Raw genomic sequence first — 15,560 nt, 5'->3', positions numbered from 1 at the left:
CAAGACCCTGAGATCATGACCTGAGGCACGCAGGTTCCCTGTGGTTTTTTTGTTCTGTTTTGTTTCAATGAGCTAACCCTACAGGAAGGAGCTTCTCCTTTAACTTTGGGTTCATCATTTACATTGAGGTGAGTTTTTCCTTTGTCTTAGAGTTGGGGACATACCTACAGGGAGCAACTTTGAGCGTGTGCAGTCTTTCTGGACTTCACTGCTGTAGGGAGTGGGGTCCAGTCGTTCTCCTGGAGTCCGATCTCGTGACTGTTTTCATGACCTGATGACTTTTATGTTAAGGGTTAGCCTAAATCCAGAATGGCTTTACGTTGCTCAACTTGTCTTCTGGGTGTCCCTCCCTCACCTCTTGCTCAGGTACAGCACGTTCTTCCAAGACCGCCCCCCCCCCCACCGTGGCTGCAGAGCTGGTGGCCCTCTGGTCCCTAGGATGGCATCTGGCCAAGGATTAGGGTGTGGACCCCTGGGAAAGTGGGGACCTGTCTGGATACTGGGACCCCAACCCCACGGCCGAGGGTGGGAACTGGGTTGGGGGCTCCTAAGGTTATTGGGAGACCCAGTATACAACCCCTTCAGGTGAGAACCAGCCCCTCCTAGGCAACTGCCCCCCACCCCCGCACAAGCACTCACCATTTCACTGCCTTCCCCCAGGAGGGCCCCAAGGGCAGGTTCACACAAGGCAAGACCTTCCCAAAGCCACAAAGAGGAGCCTGGAGCGCTCCCTCTCGGATGGTGCCCCGGGCCCCTGCACCCTGACGGATCTGCTCTCCCCTGCTAGAACCTGTGACCCGACAGAGCTTCGGACCGCAACCTCACATCTCCTGATGGGGTAGCCATCGAGCACAGGAGCTGGGTCCTTCCTCCCAGACTGGGATATCCTGACTCAGTTTCCCCACGGAGCCCCCCCTTTTCCATTGCTGGGACAGAGGGGACAGGTCTGAACGGGACAGGAGGGCCTGGGGATTTCTGGTGTTCGGAGTCAGTGTGGGAATGAGGTCCTCATGGCTCTGTGTCCTTCCTCTAAGACAGAGACAAGACACTCAGCAGTGACGTCACTGCATGCAAGGCAGGGTCCGGCTTTTGACTTGTGACTTTGATACACTGAGGCCTGGCCCTGTCCACCTGCACCTCTGGAGCTTCACCAAGTGTTCCCTGCAGCTCATGTCTTACTGCACAGTTATCACGCTCTCTCCACACAGGAGCCTGCAGTTTGGGTCCCTCCAACACCGAGGAAACACTGGGACTGGGACGCAGCTCGGTGTCCGTGATGTAGGAAAGATATTAGGTCTGGAAGCCGGCAGCCAAGGAGGAATTCTTGAGATGTCTTTGGTGCAAAAAGGTGGTTTTGTTAAAGTCCAGGGCACAGGACCCTTGGGCAGAAGGACCTGCACTGGGGCCATGAGGAGTGGCCCGTTACGTCCGCACGAGTTGGTCGGTGTTAGGGATAGCGTATGTCTGGAAGGAACTCTGGAACAAGGCTGCCAGGATCTTGAGGGTGTAGCTGTTGTTGGGAAAGGTCCCTCATTACCGTTTTGTAAACCCTGAGTCATGAAACCCTTCAAACGTGTATCAGTGGGTTGGTCGGTCGTATGCTTGGGGGATGATTGCCAACGTGTATCGCGGGGAATAGAAAGAAAGGAAGTTTCCAAAGGAAGTTTTATACCTTAGACTTACAGGATCCCAGAAGGATTGCCTTCTGCCCTTAGCATAGTATCAACATCAAAGCCATTGAGTCCCTAGAGGAATGTCACTCTGCCTGTGTCAAGGACCTGTCATCGGGCTGTAAGTAGTAAGGAAATGTAGTAATTTCCCTTCTGCCTTTGTTTGCCACATCAGTCCGTTTCTCCTGAGAATGAGAACACCTTGAGCACAGGAGGCCCTGTCCAGTCCAGCCACACTGGCCCTGTAGTCCTCTGGGCGCCCCCATCAGTCCGACTTCCCCTTCTTACATGGAAGAGAAAAGCCCCTTCCTGTCTGACTTGAGATGCTTGTACCTCTTGGATCGGTTTGTTGTTACTTGAGTCAAGTTTCTCCTTATACCAAATCTAGATCTGTTCGCTGTTAGACAGACATGCGTTTTACATCAGGAACCCACTGCTTCTGGGGAGCTTGGTGCTCATGGGAGTTGGAACTATTTAAGAAGCAAAATTTGGGGTGCCTGGGTGGCTCAGTGGGTTAAGCGTCTGCCTGCAGCTCAGGTCCTGGGATCGAGCCCCCCAACAGGCTCCTCTCTTGGTGGGGAGCCTGCGTCTCCTCCTGCCTGCTGCTCCCCCTGCTTGTGCTCTTGTCACTCTCTCTGACAAATAAGTAAATAAAATCTTTTAAAAAACCGGGGGTCGGGGTTGGGGCGAATGGGTCGTGGCAGGTCACCTTCCTTTCTGGGATGGCAGGGATCTAGCAGCTGGATACGACCAGCTCATTCCCAATGGACGGGTTTCAGATTCCATTTCTGGGAGAGGCCGAAATGGCAATGAAGTCGTGGTTTGGGGACAGGGAGCTGAGTGAGTGACTCCATTTTGGTCTTGTCTTATTTTTAGCAGCACCCGGGCCCAGGAGCAGGAAGTCTTTGGACAACCGCTGGCATGAGATGAACTTAAAGCTTTCAGGTGGACCCTTTACACTGGAAAGAAATGTATTTTAGATCGCTTTTTGAGCATGTCCCTAAAAGATTTTAAGTATATAACGTGTGCTATCCCTGTCAGGCGGGCCGCCGCCACGGGTGGCAAAGAATGGTGCAGAGAGGAGAGAAACACGGAAGAGTTGATTCATTCTGCAAGGGAGGCGAGAGGCTGAACATCTCGAGAAATGTGAGCCTGAGTTCCTGTCCGCCTGGGCCAGGCCCTCTCTGGCTGTGACAGGATTGCGCTGCGTCCGTGGGAGGGAAGGGGCGGGTGCGGTCGGGGTCCCCGGGGCTCTGTCCAGGGCTCCTCTGGGACGCAGCTGTGCTCAGGTTAGAGAAGAGTATGTTTTGTAGCTGGGGTCTACTCCCTGAGAATGGCGGGCACCGTGGCCCAGGAAAACAGTTAGGGATGCCGCAGACCCCTGAGGGTTTGGCCTGTGAGCAGGGCTGGGCTGGCAGAGGGGACTTTAACTGGGTTCCTTTCCCAGCACCTTCACCGCATGCGGGGACATCACTGGGGACATGTTTCTTCTTAAACAAAGATGTTGGGGGGAATCATAAAGACATGACCTTAAAAAAAAAAAAGTCATGACCTCCAGGGGTGCCTGGGGGCTCCGTGGTTAAACATCTGTCTTTGGCTCAAGTCATGATCTCGGGGTCCTGGGATTTTGGGGCTCCCTGCTCAGTGGGGATTAAGCTTCTCCCTCTCCCTTTGCCCCTCCCCGCTGCTTTGGCATTCTCTTTCTCTCTCTCTCTCTCTAATACAGAAGTAAAATCTTAAAAGAGAAAATGTAAAAACAAAAGACATGACCTCCAGATGGCCCAAGACCTTGAGGCAGGGGCCCAGAGCCTCATCCCCCTTCCTTTGTTCTTGCAGTGTGGGCTGTGCTTGCCTTCCGGGCTCCCAGAGGTTGCCCCCCTTGGAGGGCACAGCCTTGAGAGCGTGACGTGGCATTGAGACGGAGCACAGTTAAGGCGTCTCTAGAAAGATCTGGTGGGTGGGTGAGGGGACCCAGTCTCCTTGCTGCCGCCCCACAGAAGCCTTTCTCGTAAGTTCCCTTTGCTTTGGGAAACAGCCGTCTACCAAGCTGGCGGACCCGCTTCTTTCTTGGGGTCTCTCTCTGCCCCCCGACTACGGGGGTTGGTTTCAGATTATACGCAGGAAGCTCCCAACCAGGCTCCAGAACAACAAGCGCAGTGAACTGGAGGCCTCCCTCCCGCCCGATCCCTGACCGGTCCCTCCCCGCCCCGTGGCCCTCCTGGTTCCCCCCAGCTGGCCCAGGTACCCCTTCGCTCAGGACAAAGGGTCACTCCATGGGGAACCTGATTCTGGAATTCCTGTGCCGGCGGAGTAAGGCATCCCGAACGCCGCTGGCCCACTACCCTCTCCCAAACCCTGTTTTCAGCCCTTGTGGGTACAGACTCGGAGTGGAACTGCGGGCCGTGGGATGGGAGCGCACGCTGCCACCTGCTTCTGCCGCTTGCTGAGGCTGCTGTGACGGATGTCCCACTCACAAATGTAGTAGATGCTTTGTTTAGTTTCATGAAAGTGGGTCACGTCCTTTAGACCGGGCCCCACATCTGTGAACGGACACAGGCAGGCGTCCGTGTCTGGGCAGTGAGGACAGAGGCAGAGCGATGTCCCCGGAGCCCAGAGCGCTGCCCCTTACAGAGCCCGCGTCGTTCCGATAAGGGTCAAACCCAAGCGCGTTGCTCCATTTTAAAAGGGTCTCCTGATGACCTGTACATCCCCAAATGACGCTTAAGCACCACAGTTAACATCCAACTGAGTGAAAAGCACCAGCGAAATCTTAGGAAAGCAGTTTTAGGAGGAGAAATTCCAAGAAGGCATTCAGGATCTGAGACTCCCTGCCCGTCCCCTCCCCCTCCACCAAGCAGATGACCACCAGCTTCCTGCAGCTCTTTCCGCCCACGGATCCTGTCCCTGTGCTAATATGAAAGCACCTTTAGCACCAAACATTCCTCAAGAATTCTTGCCTTTTTTTAACGATTTTATTTGTTTATTAGACAGACAGACAGAGATTGTAAGTAGGCAGAGCAGCAGGGGTGTGGGGGAGCCGAGCAGAGAGCCCAATGCGGGGCTCGATCCCAGGACTCTGAGACCATGACCCAAGCCGAAGGCAGAGACTTAACCCACTGAGCCACCCAGGCGCCCCTCAAGAATTCTTTCTTGACCGTTGCTTCACGGCCCCACGTCATTTCGGCACCTGACGTGGGGCTTGTCTTCTCACTGGACTTCGAGCCCTGGTGCAGACTTGGTGAGTTGCTCCCTCTTTTCTTTTACTTTCCTTCCAGGGGCTCTTCAGAGACCCTCTTCAGAGGGTTTTACGGAAACGTGCATTCCTCTATGGGGAGGAGAAAGCCCACCTCCTGGCTGGGAGTTAGTACCCTGCCTGGGGATGATAAGACCCAGAAACTTGATGCCCTCTTTGTATTCCTCCTGTCCTCCTACAAAGCTGTCTGTCTTGAGCACAGGACAGCCACCTAAGCCACCAGGTCACCTCCAATCTTAAGACTCCCGCAGAAGGTGGTCTCCTCATTGGGCTCATGTGATCCCCTCCACATCTCGGGTCTAGCCGCTTCTGGCCATGCGACCTCCACTGAGAGGCAGCCGAGACCAGTACTGGACTGAACGAAAACCCCACCGGGGACGGTTTCCTAGGGAAGACGGCTGTAAGGACAACCTGTGTTGGAACACTGCTTAGACCACGATGGGTCTCCTTCCTATTTTCCATCAGTGCCCGCTACTGACTACTTAAATGATAACAGTGAGTAATTTCCCCTTGTAAAACTCTTCTGGGTTTTTCCATGGGTTCAAAATGGCAGGTTCTTGGTGGCAGGGTTTTTCAGTCTCTTCACCGGCCCCCGTTTTGTAGAGTAGAATGCAATGGGGAAGCAAAGGGACACCAGCATCCCTCCTACAGGGCAAGGCAGTGTCCACAGCGACTTCTTGGAGGGACACCTCTGGTCTGCTTGTGACCAGGAAGCCCTGGGCGTATCTTGCACGGGACGCCACCAGGAACTCAGGGGGGGTCTTCTTGACAGTGGACCTTCTCTCAGTTCCCACAGAGTGCCCCTGGAATGCCCTTTCACCTGCTGGAAATGCTCAGATTGCAAGGGCTGGTCGTCTGTAACACTGCATGGCCCCACGAGCGTCTGCTCGTGTCTGAGCAGAGGAGCTTAAGACGGGGGATGCTTTTACTCTGCCCTCTGGGCTTTTAGGCGCCTCACCTCTTCTGCCCCTCGGGCCCCTCCCGCTCGGGCATCACCGGGTACAGCCCGCAGGACTGGCTCCACACCAGGCTGTGTCTCCTACTCCTTCCCTCGCCTTCGAGAAGCCTGGAGCACCCCTTCCTGGGCTCCCAGTCCCCGAATCCAGCTTTCCCCACTGGCACCACAGGTAAAAACTGACAGCGGGGAGCACACTGATGGACGCCGATTTAAGTTCCTTAGTTTAATTAAGGTTCACATGTCTGTAGAGTCATTGGCATTAGACAGAAAACTCGTTCTACCACGGCTTACTAACACTCCCATAAGCTCACGTCACCTCTGCTGCGATCAGTCAGCGGGAAGATGACTCGAAATCATGGGTAATTTCGTCCATCGCATAAAGTTCTCATGGGTGACTGTTAGGGTAGATTTCAAAGTCTTTGGTAACCTGAAACCTTGAAGTTTTGCCACATTAGATGTCAAATTGGGTTGAATTGACTGGATATTGGCCTTTTCCAAGTAAGATTAAAATACTAAAGCACTGATTATTCGAATGTAGGTTTGTATTTGGCTTCTTACCATAGAGAACCCAAGTGTACTGGGCTCTGTAAGTAAATACGCTTTGTGCTTGACTGAAAGATTGTACATGGAAAACGTATGTTTTTACGAGGCTGACGCACTGCCTACTGTGCTAAGAAGGCACTAAAATGTATGTTTTTAGAAATTAGGAAGTGTGTTTATAAATTTGCCATCTAAAGAATTCTGGTGTAACTGACTGCTCACAACTGGTTAGTTTTCACCAGAACTAAGGTTTCCAAGAGTCAAAATTCTAATACATGTAATTAAGCCTGATGGAAATGATGAGGAAAACAATGCTGTATGTAGGAAAGCAGATGTGTAGGGAAGGTATAGGAAACTGGAATCCATTTTATTGAGGGAAAAAGAAAGTAACTCGGTCCTAAAATGAGACTGGTTGTTTGGAGAGAAAATGCATAGGACAAAATCCAATTAAAAAGGAAGTTGTAGAAGGTTTGTGAAGGGAAAGCTTTGGAAAATAATTTTAAATAAAGAAGATGTGGTCCCTATATGCAATGGAATATTACGCCTCCATCAGAAAGGATGAATACCCAACTTTTGCATCAACAAGGATGGGACTGGAGGAGATTATGCTGAGTGAGATAAGTCAAGAAGAGAGAGTCAAGTATCATATGGTTTCACTTACTTGTGGAGCAAAGGGATAGCATGGAGGACAGAAGAAAGGGAAAAATGAAAGGGGGGAAATCAGTGGGGGAGACGAACCATGAGAGACTGTGGACTCCAAGAAACAAACTGAGGGTCTTAGAAAGGAGGGGGTGGGGGTTTGGGTGAGCCTGCTGGTGGGTACTAAGGAGGGCATGGACTGCGTGGAGCACTGGGTGTTCTACGTAAACAATGAACCTTGGGACACTGCATCAGAAACTAACGACGAGCTGTATGGTGACAAACAACATAATAAATAATGACAAAAAAAGAATTTTATGTGTGGTCAGGACGAAGGTTGAAATGAATGGATATTAAAAGTACACTGGTCTAGGGACGCCTGAGTGGTTCAGTGGGTTAAGCGACTGCCTTCTGCTCGGGTCATGATCCCAGGTCCTGGGATTGAATCTCATAGCAGGACCCTCTCCCTGCAGTTCCCCCTGCCTGTGTGCTCTCCCTCTCCCTCTCTCTGACAAATAAATAAAATCCTTAAAAAAAAAGAATGTAAATTAGTAACATAGGACTGAATGAAATGACGAAGATGATAAAATACTCCTTCATGAATAAATTGAAACATTCAATTTTCTCCCTGCCTGAGCCCTCCAGAACTCAGAAACACTCAGTATTATATTCATTATATTATATATGATTTTGTTATAATCATTTGCATACGTTCTATGAGAATCTGTGCACTTTGCAACAGGACAGCCTTGGAAACACTGGTCATCTTACCACGGATATGTCATATTTGAGAGAGGCATGACCAGACAGCTTTCGGGAACTAAAACGGACTTTTTGAAGCCAGTCAAGCCCCTTGGGAATACTGGCCTGATGTTCTGCTGACAAGTTCCCAGCAGCCTTACCAGCTGAGCAAGGAGCGTGACTTCCCGGCAGGCACGGGAAACGTCGGGATACATGGCTGGGCTCGGGAAGAGGGATTCACCTGCCTCTGTAGGAATCGCAGGCAAGTCTGACGACAGGTATTTGGCTTCTGGCCTCAAGAGGCCATCGAAAGTTTACTCTAGAGATTCCTTATAAAAAGTTCCAGCAGGGGCACCTGGGTGGCTCAGTGGGTTAGGCCTCTGCCTTCGGCTCAGGTCATGATCTCAGGGTCCTGGGATCGAGCCCCGCATCGGGCTCTCTGCTCAGCGGGGAGCCTGCTTCCCCCTCTCTCTCTGCCTGCCTCTCTGCCTACTTGTGACCTCTGTCTATCAAATAAATAAATAAAATCTTTAAAAAAAAGTTTGAGCAGAGCAAGTTTTTAAAAAATACTCATATGGTCGGGGTGCCTGGGTGGCTCAGTCAGTGAAGCGTCTACCTTCAGCTTGGGTCATGACCCCAGGGTCCTGGGATGGAGCCCAGCATCAGGCTCCCTGCTCCGTGGGGAGTCTGCTGCTTCTGCCTGCTGCTCCCCCTGCTGGTGCTCTCTCTCTCTCTCTGACAAATAAAATCTTTAAAAAAAAAATCATTAAAAACTAAAACTTCCCTTTCCCCTAAAGTCCTGGACTTTATTTATTTTTTTAAAGGTTTTCTTTATCATTTAACAGAGAGGGAGTACAAGCAGGGAGAGCAGCAGGCAGAAGTGGGAGGGAGAAGCAGTCTCCCTGATGAGCCATGAGTCGGATGTGAGACTTGATCCCAGGACCCCGGGATCCCGACCTGAGCCGAAGGCAGCTGCTTAAGGAACTAAGTCACCCAGGTGTCCTTAAAGTCCTGGACTGTAAATCTGGAAAGCCTGAGGTCAGCTTCAAACAGACTGCCCAATAGTTCCTGTGTAGACAGTCTCCATGCTTGCTACTCTGTAGGGATAAAAACAGGACCCCAGGGGCACAGGGTTCTTTCAACAGCCGGAACATGGGCAGGACTCCCCAACAAGTGCATAACTCAGCTGTCACCTTGACCAGTTCTGTGTGGCTGGCACGGCCAAATCACAAGCAGAGGGCCTCTTAATGGTTTTATCCCTTAGCCGTGTTTGTCCCAGGAGCTGCCTTGATTGGTGTAAAACCATGAGCCAAGCAAACTATAACTACCCTTAACCAAACCCCACACGCAGTCACCCACAAATTCGGAAAGTGGCCCCCCAGAGCTAACGGCCTTGGATATCCCAACTGCAAGTCAAAGAGAAAGTCATTAAGCCCTGAGGAGGACGAATGTTGTGTGGATTTCCCAGATGGTACCGCTGAGGCATCCGACGTTCTCGCAGACGCGTGCACTGTACCTACAGCGTGACTCATTTTCACAAGGGCACATCATCACGCAGCAATACAGCACCAGCGTTCATGTTGGACTTGTGGCTTAGTTTCCCCTTTAATGGGTTTCTCTACTACAAGGCACAGACCGCATTATTTGTGTCAATACATGGCCCATAGGATACGTTACGTCAATGCCGGCACATACAGAAATGGTATTTCTATTACTAAAAGAGAATGTTTCTTGGTGGCCCATGGCAAATGTTACATGGGACTCTCATGTCGTAAGAAGCCTTTCTCTTATTCTCAAGCCATCAGAATCTTAACTGAGTATGCCAAGCCACAGATGGGCTCATGACAATGGACGAGATTGTGTCCCACTGCTACGACCATCTCACATCCTTCTTCTTCAGCGGGTTTAGAAAAGATGGCATATGGCACATGGAGGCCCTTGATACATACACAAATGAGGACTTAAAAGACTCTCAAAATAGCATTACATTATTAAACATTAACATTACCCAAATGCATAAAGCAATTCTACAAAATAGAATGACATTAGGTGTCTTAACAGCAACACAAGGAGGAACATGTGGTATTGTTGAAGCTGTGTGTTGGGGCCTGGGTGGCTCAATGGTTAAGCATCTGCCTTTGGCTCAGGTCATGAACCCAGGGTCCTGAGACGGAGCCCTGCTTCTGCTCCCTGCTCAGCAGGGAGACTGCTTCTCCCTCTTCCACTCCCCCTGCTGTATTCCCTCTCTTGCTGGCTCTCTCTCTGTGTCAAATAAATAAAACCTTTAAAAAAAATAAGTAAAGCTGTACGTTGCATCTACATTCCAGATTATAACAAAAATGTAACTTACAGATACGAATAATCAAATTGCTGCTCTTACAGACCTTACAGTGTCTCTTACTAACCGGTTACATTGCTGGTCAGGAGGCGGATGCCACCCACTCTAAAGGGACTTCTTACTGCCCTTCCTGTTTTTATTCAATGTTAATCCTATATATATATGTTGTCTCTTTCCCTTTGTTATCTCCACGGGTCAGATACCTGCAGGCAGTCCCTGACTCCTTTGCCAGCCAGCAGACCTTCTACTGGAAAGGAGTTTGTGCCCGTGTTTACTCTGCACTCTACAGCAGTGGCTTTCCCTAGCAGTAGGAACAGACAGTGACCAATTTTGACTCAGAGGTAGATGATGTGGTTTTTGAATGCAGGTGAGGTTCGGTGGGGTGAGGTCCAGAGCTGACTGCCAAGGAAAGAATTCTTGAGAGGCCTTTGGTGCAAAATGGTGGTTTATGAAAGCTCGGGGACAGGATCTGTGGGCAGACGGAGCTGCTGCCCAGGGCTGCGAGGGGTGACTGATTCTACACTTGGGAGCTGGGGGCAAGGAAAAAGGGAGGTTTTCAAAAGAATTTCTGTAAGCTAAACAGGACCTATGAGATATTGGGGGCCTTGCCATGATCAAGTTAAGGTGGTTTTTCCCTCTAGTAAAGCATTAACTTAAGATGATTAGAAGTTTCCTTCTAGAAGTTAGGTTATTGGTAAGAATGCTTTTTCCTTATAAATCACTGAGACATCTGTAAGCTGAGGGAGACATCTGTCGTGCAGGACGGTGACCTCTGTTAGTTAACCACTTGGTTTTCCTTCTGTTAGTTTCAGGGCAGCCAGCGTGCCTGAGGGATGTCACACAGATCCTCCCTGCGAAGGGCCTGGTTTGGGGGGTGTTGGCTTGTGCCTTGTTCTCAGCTCACCTTCTGTTCTCTCATCAAAGGGACATTTCTATACCCCGTCGGCCTGAAGAAGTTATAAATGATGAGCCCTAACTCTTCAACAACCTTAAAGATTTAAGGACTGAAAACTGGTCAGGGGGGAAATGATGAGGGATAGAAGCAAAAAAGTGTTCACCTTCACCCAGGAGGCTGACCTAGAGCCTGCATCATTCTGATAAGGATCGAATACTCAGTGGTTGCCCCATCCTCACGTGATCTGGTAACTAACTGCCTGCACATCTCAGCTAGAGTTAATACTGAACTGAGAATCTCGCAAAGTAGGTTTGAGTAGAAATTCCAAGAAGACATACACCATTTAACATTCCCTGAACACCGCCCCCCCACCTCCCGGCATCCTTGAGCACTAAGCATATAACTGATGTGATGTGGGGTCTGGGAGTGAAAGGGGAAGAAAGAATTCTTGAGATGTTTCTGGTGCAGAAAGGTGTTTTTATTGAAGCACAGAGATAGGACCCGTGGGCAGGAAGAGCTGCACTGAGATTTTCAGGAGTGACTGATTATGCACTTTATCTTTTTATTTTTAAAGATTTTATTTATTTATTTGAGAGAAAGAGCCCACTGGAGAGAGGACGAGCAGGGGGAGGGACAGAGGGAGAAGAAGGCTCCACACTGAGCAGGGAGCCTGATGTGGGACTCGATTCCAGGACCCTGATATCAGGACCTGAGCCAAAGACAGACACTTAACCCGCTGAGCCCCCCAGGCGCCCTGATTATGTACTTTTTAGTTAGTGGGGTTTAGGGATAGCGTAGGTCTCTAAGAAATTTGGAAGAAAGTCTTCCAGGATGTTGGGAGGCTAGCTGACATTAAGGTAAGGTTATTTACTATGATCTAGTAAAACACGAGTTACAAGACCCTTCAGATGTTCATCAGTGGGCTGTATGTTTGGAGGATGACTGCTAACATATATGTTTTGAGGGGCATGGGGGGTCATACAGAGTAGAGATAAAGTAAGTTTCCAAAGGGCTTTTCATATGTTAGGACTTACAGGATCCTGGAGGTCTGACTAAAGTCAAGCTAAGATTGCTTTTTGCCTCTAGCAAAGCATCAACATTGGGGGTCTGGGGGGCTCAGTGGGTTAAGCCTCTGCCTTCAGCTCAGGTCGTGATCTCGGGGTCCTGGGTTCAAGCTCAGCATCAGGCTCTCTGCTCAGCAGGGAGTCTGCTCCCTCTGCTCCTCCACTCACGCTCTCACTTTCTCAAATAAATAATTTTTTTAAGCATTAACGTGAAGGCAGTTGTGAGTTCCTTGAGGAATGTCATACTCCGCACACCTCAGGTATTTCTGGATGTCTGCAGGGTGCAAGTGATGAAGTTCAAGAACATAGGTGAGACTCGGTGGGGTGAGGTCTGGAGCCGATGATCAAGAAAGAATTCTTGAGACATCATTGGTGCAAAATGGTGATTTATTAAAGCACAGGGACAGAACCCATGGGCAGGAAGAGCTGCTGCCCCAGGGATGTGAGGAGTGCTCTATTATATACTTGTAAGTTGGGGAGGGGATTAGGGATGATTTAAGTCTCTAAGGAATTTTGGAAGCAAGGTTTCTAGGACCTTGAGGGGCCAGCTGTTGTCTGGGGAAAAGGTTATTTATTTACAGTAATAAAACCTTCTCATGAGACCCTTTAGATGTCTATCAGTGGGCCATATGCTTGGGAATGATTGTCAACACTATCTTGGAGGTTAAAAGATAAAGTTTCCAAAGGAATCGTTAATGTAGACTTACAGGATCCTGGCTGGGGGTAGGGGGTCGTCAGGCTAGGATTGCCCTTTGCCCTTAGCAAAGCCTTAAGGTGGAGGTCACTCTGCCTGTTTTAAGGGCTTGTCAGTAGGTAAGGAAATTTAATGATTATTCTTCTGCCTGTGTCCCACATCATTCCCCCCTGAACAATTTTTTTTAAAAGATTTTATTTATTTATTTGACAGACAGAGATCACAAGTAGGCAGAGAGGCAGACAGAGAGAGAGGAGTAAGCAGGCTCCCTGACCAGCAGAGAGTCCAATGCGGGGCTGGATCCCAGGACACTGGGATCATGACCTGAGCCGAAACCAGATGCCTTAATCCACGGAACCACCCAGGTGCCCCTCCCCCTGAACAATTTTGACCCTTAAATCTTTAAGGTAGTTGAAGGTGGAAGGTCTCATCTTCTGTAACTTTTTCCTGCTGAACAGGGGCATAGAGTTGTCCCTACCTACTCGGTCAACGTTGATCAGTCGAGGAATGTGTAGGGGAGTTACAAAAGACATGTGGTAAGGACCATCTGTCGTCATGAAGTCATTGCAGCAATGGAGTCTTGGCAGCAAGTAGAGAAACAATGAAGAAGGCAACATATTAAGATTAATAAGAATGTAAGAATGAGAGGTCCAAAACGGGGATTTTTAATTGTTGGCCATAGTCCTCCTTTAAACCAGGAACTTAACCAATCACAGAGAGAGAAGGATCCTGTAGAGCCTCAATCTGGGTATTCATATCTTTTATTAGTCCTGTGACATTTTTGTGATATTCTGGCATGTACACACAACATTCTGCCTTTTTTTTTTTTTAAGATTTCATTTATTTATTTGACAGAGATCACAAGTAGGCAAAGAGGCGGGCAGAGAGAGAAAGAGAGAGGCAGGCTCCCTGCTTAGCACAGAGCCTGATGTGGGGCTCGATCCCAGGATCCTGAGATCATGACCTGATCCGAAGGCAGCAGCTTAACCCACTGAGCCGCCCAGGCGCCCCCTCTGCTTTGATAATTGTGCATGTGCCACCCTGTGCTGCTGTCCGGACATCTAAGGCCATCCTATTTTATAGGACTGCCTTGCGCATCTGTGTGACTTTGATATTAAGTAAGGAGACGCTATTTAGTGAATCACTGAGTGCCTTTGCAGTATACTTATTAGAGGCTTCTACATGCCAAATGACATCCTCTAGTCCCACAGATGGAGCAAAAATGGATGTGCAGTGATCATACCATTTAAAAACAGATCGTGTCCATCTTTGCTTTAAATTGGGGAGATTAGCTGGAGTAGTGATGGTTTTAGTAATGCAACCATGAATCCAGACAAATCCCAAGGTGCAGCGACCTATCCACCCTGGAGGAAGCCAGGGCCACAGGTTAGATTCACATATCCAGTGGGTTCTGTTTGGAGCTGGCCATCTCATGCCAGGTCGCCTGACCCAATCTGTGGAAACCAGTCAGTAGGCTGGAGTACTATCCTTTGGGAACACATTTCTAATGACAGCCATCCTTGATGTCGTGTGCTATTTGCCCCAGTATCATATGTATGATTTCTTTGTTCCCGGCATAAAACAGCCTTTTGACTGAGCTGTCCAATAGCGGGTATGAGCCCCAAATATGTATCCCAAATTTGATATACGCCATCCTTGGTATAGTGATAAGGAGGATTTTGTAGCTTTGGCCCTAGTTGCTGGGTATTAATTTGTGGGCTTGTAAGGTCGATTAGGATTTTCATAGTTTGAGAGTATGAAAAAGTTTGGTATGTCCTGGTGAACTCCATGTTTCACTGATCATGGGCCAGGAAGAAACATCTTGATTAGTGATAGATTTATCCTGGTACATAATGTCTCCATAGATTATATCTGAAATATAATCCTGCAGAGAATGCCAATCAGTGCCCTATAAAGGGGAAACCCACCAGGGTAACCCGGACTTACTTGACACAGGCAAAATTCCACATATCCAACAATCTGTTTGATTTTGTAGTTCAGCATAATGCTGTGCCCACTGTAGAAAGGAACGGTCAGTTAAGATAGGTGAAAGGAAGATAAAGAGGATATATACGACCTCCATTTTTGTTTGAAGAGAAGTTTGAGATATTCTGTGGGCTCACAGGAGTTAAGAAGGCACGTTAGGGGCGCCTGGGTGGCTCAGTGGGTTAAAGCCTCTGCCTTCGGCTCAGGTCATGATCCCAGGGTCCTGGAATGGAGCCCCACATCGTACTCTCTGCTCAGCAGGGAGCCTGTTTCCTCCTCTCTCTCTGCCTGCCTTTCTGCCTACTTGTGATCTCTGTCAAATAAATAAATAAAATCTTAAAAAAAAAAAAAAGAAGGCACGTTATTGCTCACTGGGTTCCTTTTCCTGCTTCTTCAGCTGTATGGTCTGCTAAATTGTTTCCTTTAGATTCTAAGGTCATATCCTTTTAATGTCCTTTGATGTGAATCACCGCTACCTCCTTGGGCAGGTGTACAGGCTCAAGAAGTGTTATGATCTCAGGCCCATATTTGATTGGGGAGTTATGGCTTGACAGCAATCCTCTTTCCTTCCAAATAGCTCCATGGGCATGTAGTACCAGGAAGGCATATTTGGAGTCAGTATTAATGTGTATTTTTAAGGCTTTGGCAATTGCAAAGTGCTAGTGAGCACTATGGCCTACATAGCTTTTCTTATTCTTTTTATGAAAACTATTGTCATCAGTAAACCAACTGTCATTTATATTTTTAATAGGAGCATCTTAAATCTGGCCCACTAGAGTAAA

General features: G+C 48.9%; 1 long non-coding RNA gene across 2 annotated transcripts; it reads left to right on the top strand.

The window, feature by feature from the left end:
- The first annotated feature begins 2,241 nt into the window (after positions 1–2,241).
- LOC123932376 lies at positions 2,242–8,141 on the top strand. Of its 2 annotated transcripts, XR_006816433.1 has the most exons (4): positions 2,242–2,615; positions 2,712–2,816; positions 4,946–6,050; positions 7,803–8,141. It is a non-coding gene; the product is annotated as an uncharacterized LOC123932376 (long non-coding RNA). The 2 variants fall into 2 exon arrangements; XR_006816432.1 differs by lacking the exon at positions 7,803–8,141 and having other exon boundaries at positions 4,946–6,933.
- The last annotated feature ends 7,419 nt before the right edge of the window (positions 8,142–15,560 follow it).

This window comes from Meles meles, chromosome 20 (assembly GCF_922984935.1).
Source record: "Meles meles chromosome 20, mMelMel3.1 paternal haplotype, whole genome shotgun sequence".
Classification (NCBI taxonomy): domain Eukaryota; kingdom Metazoa; phylum Chordata; class Mammalia; order Carnivora; family Mustelidae; genus Meles; species Meles meles.
This window is presented reverse-complemented; position numbering and strand designations above follow the sequence as displayed.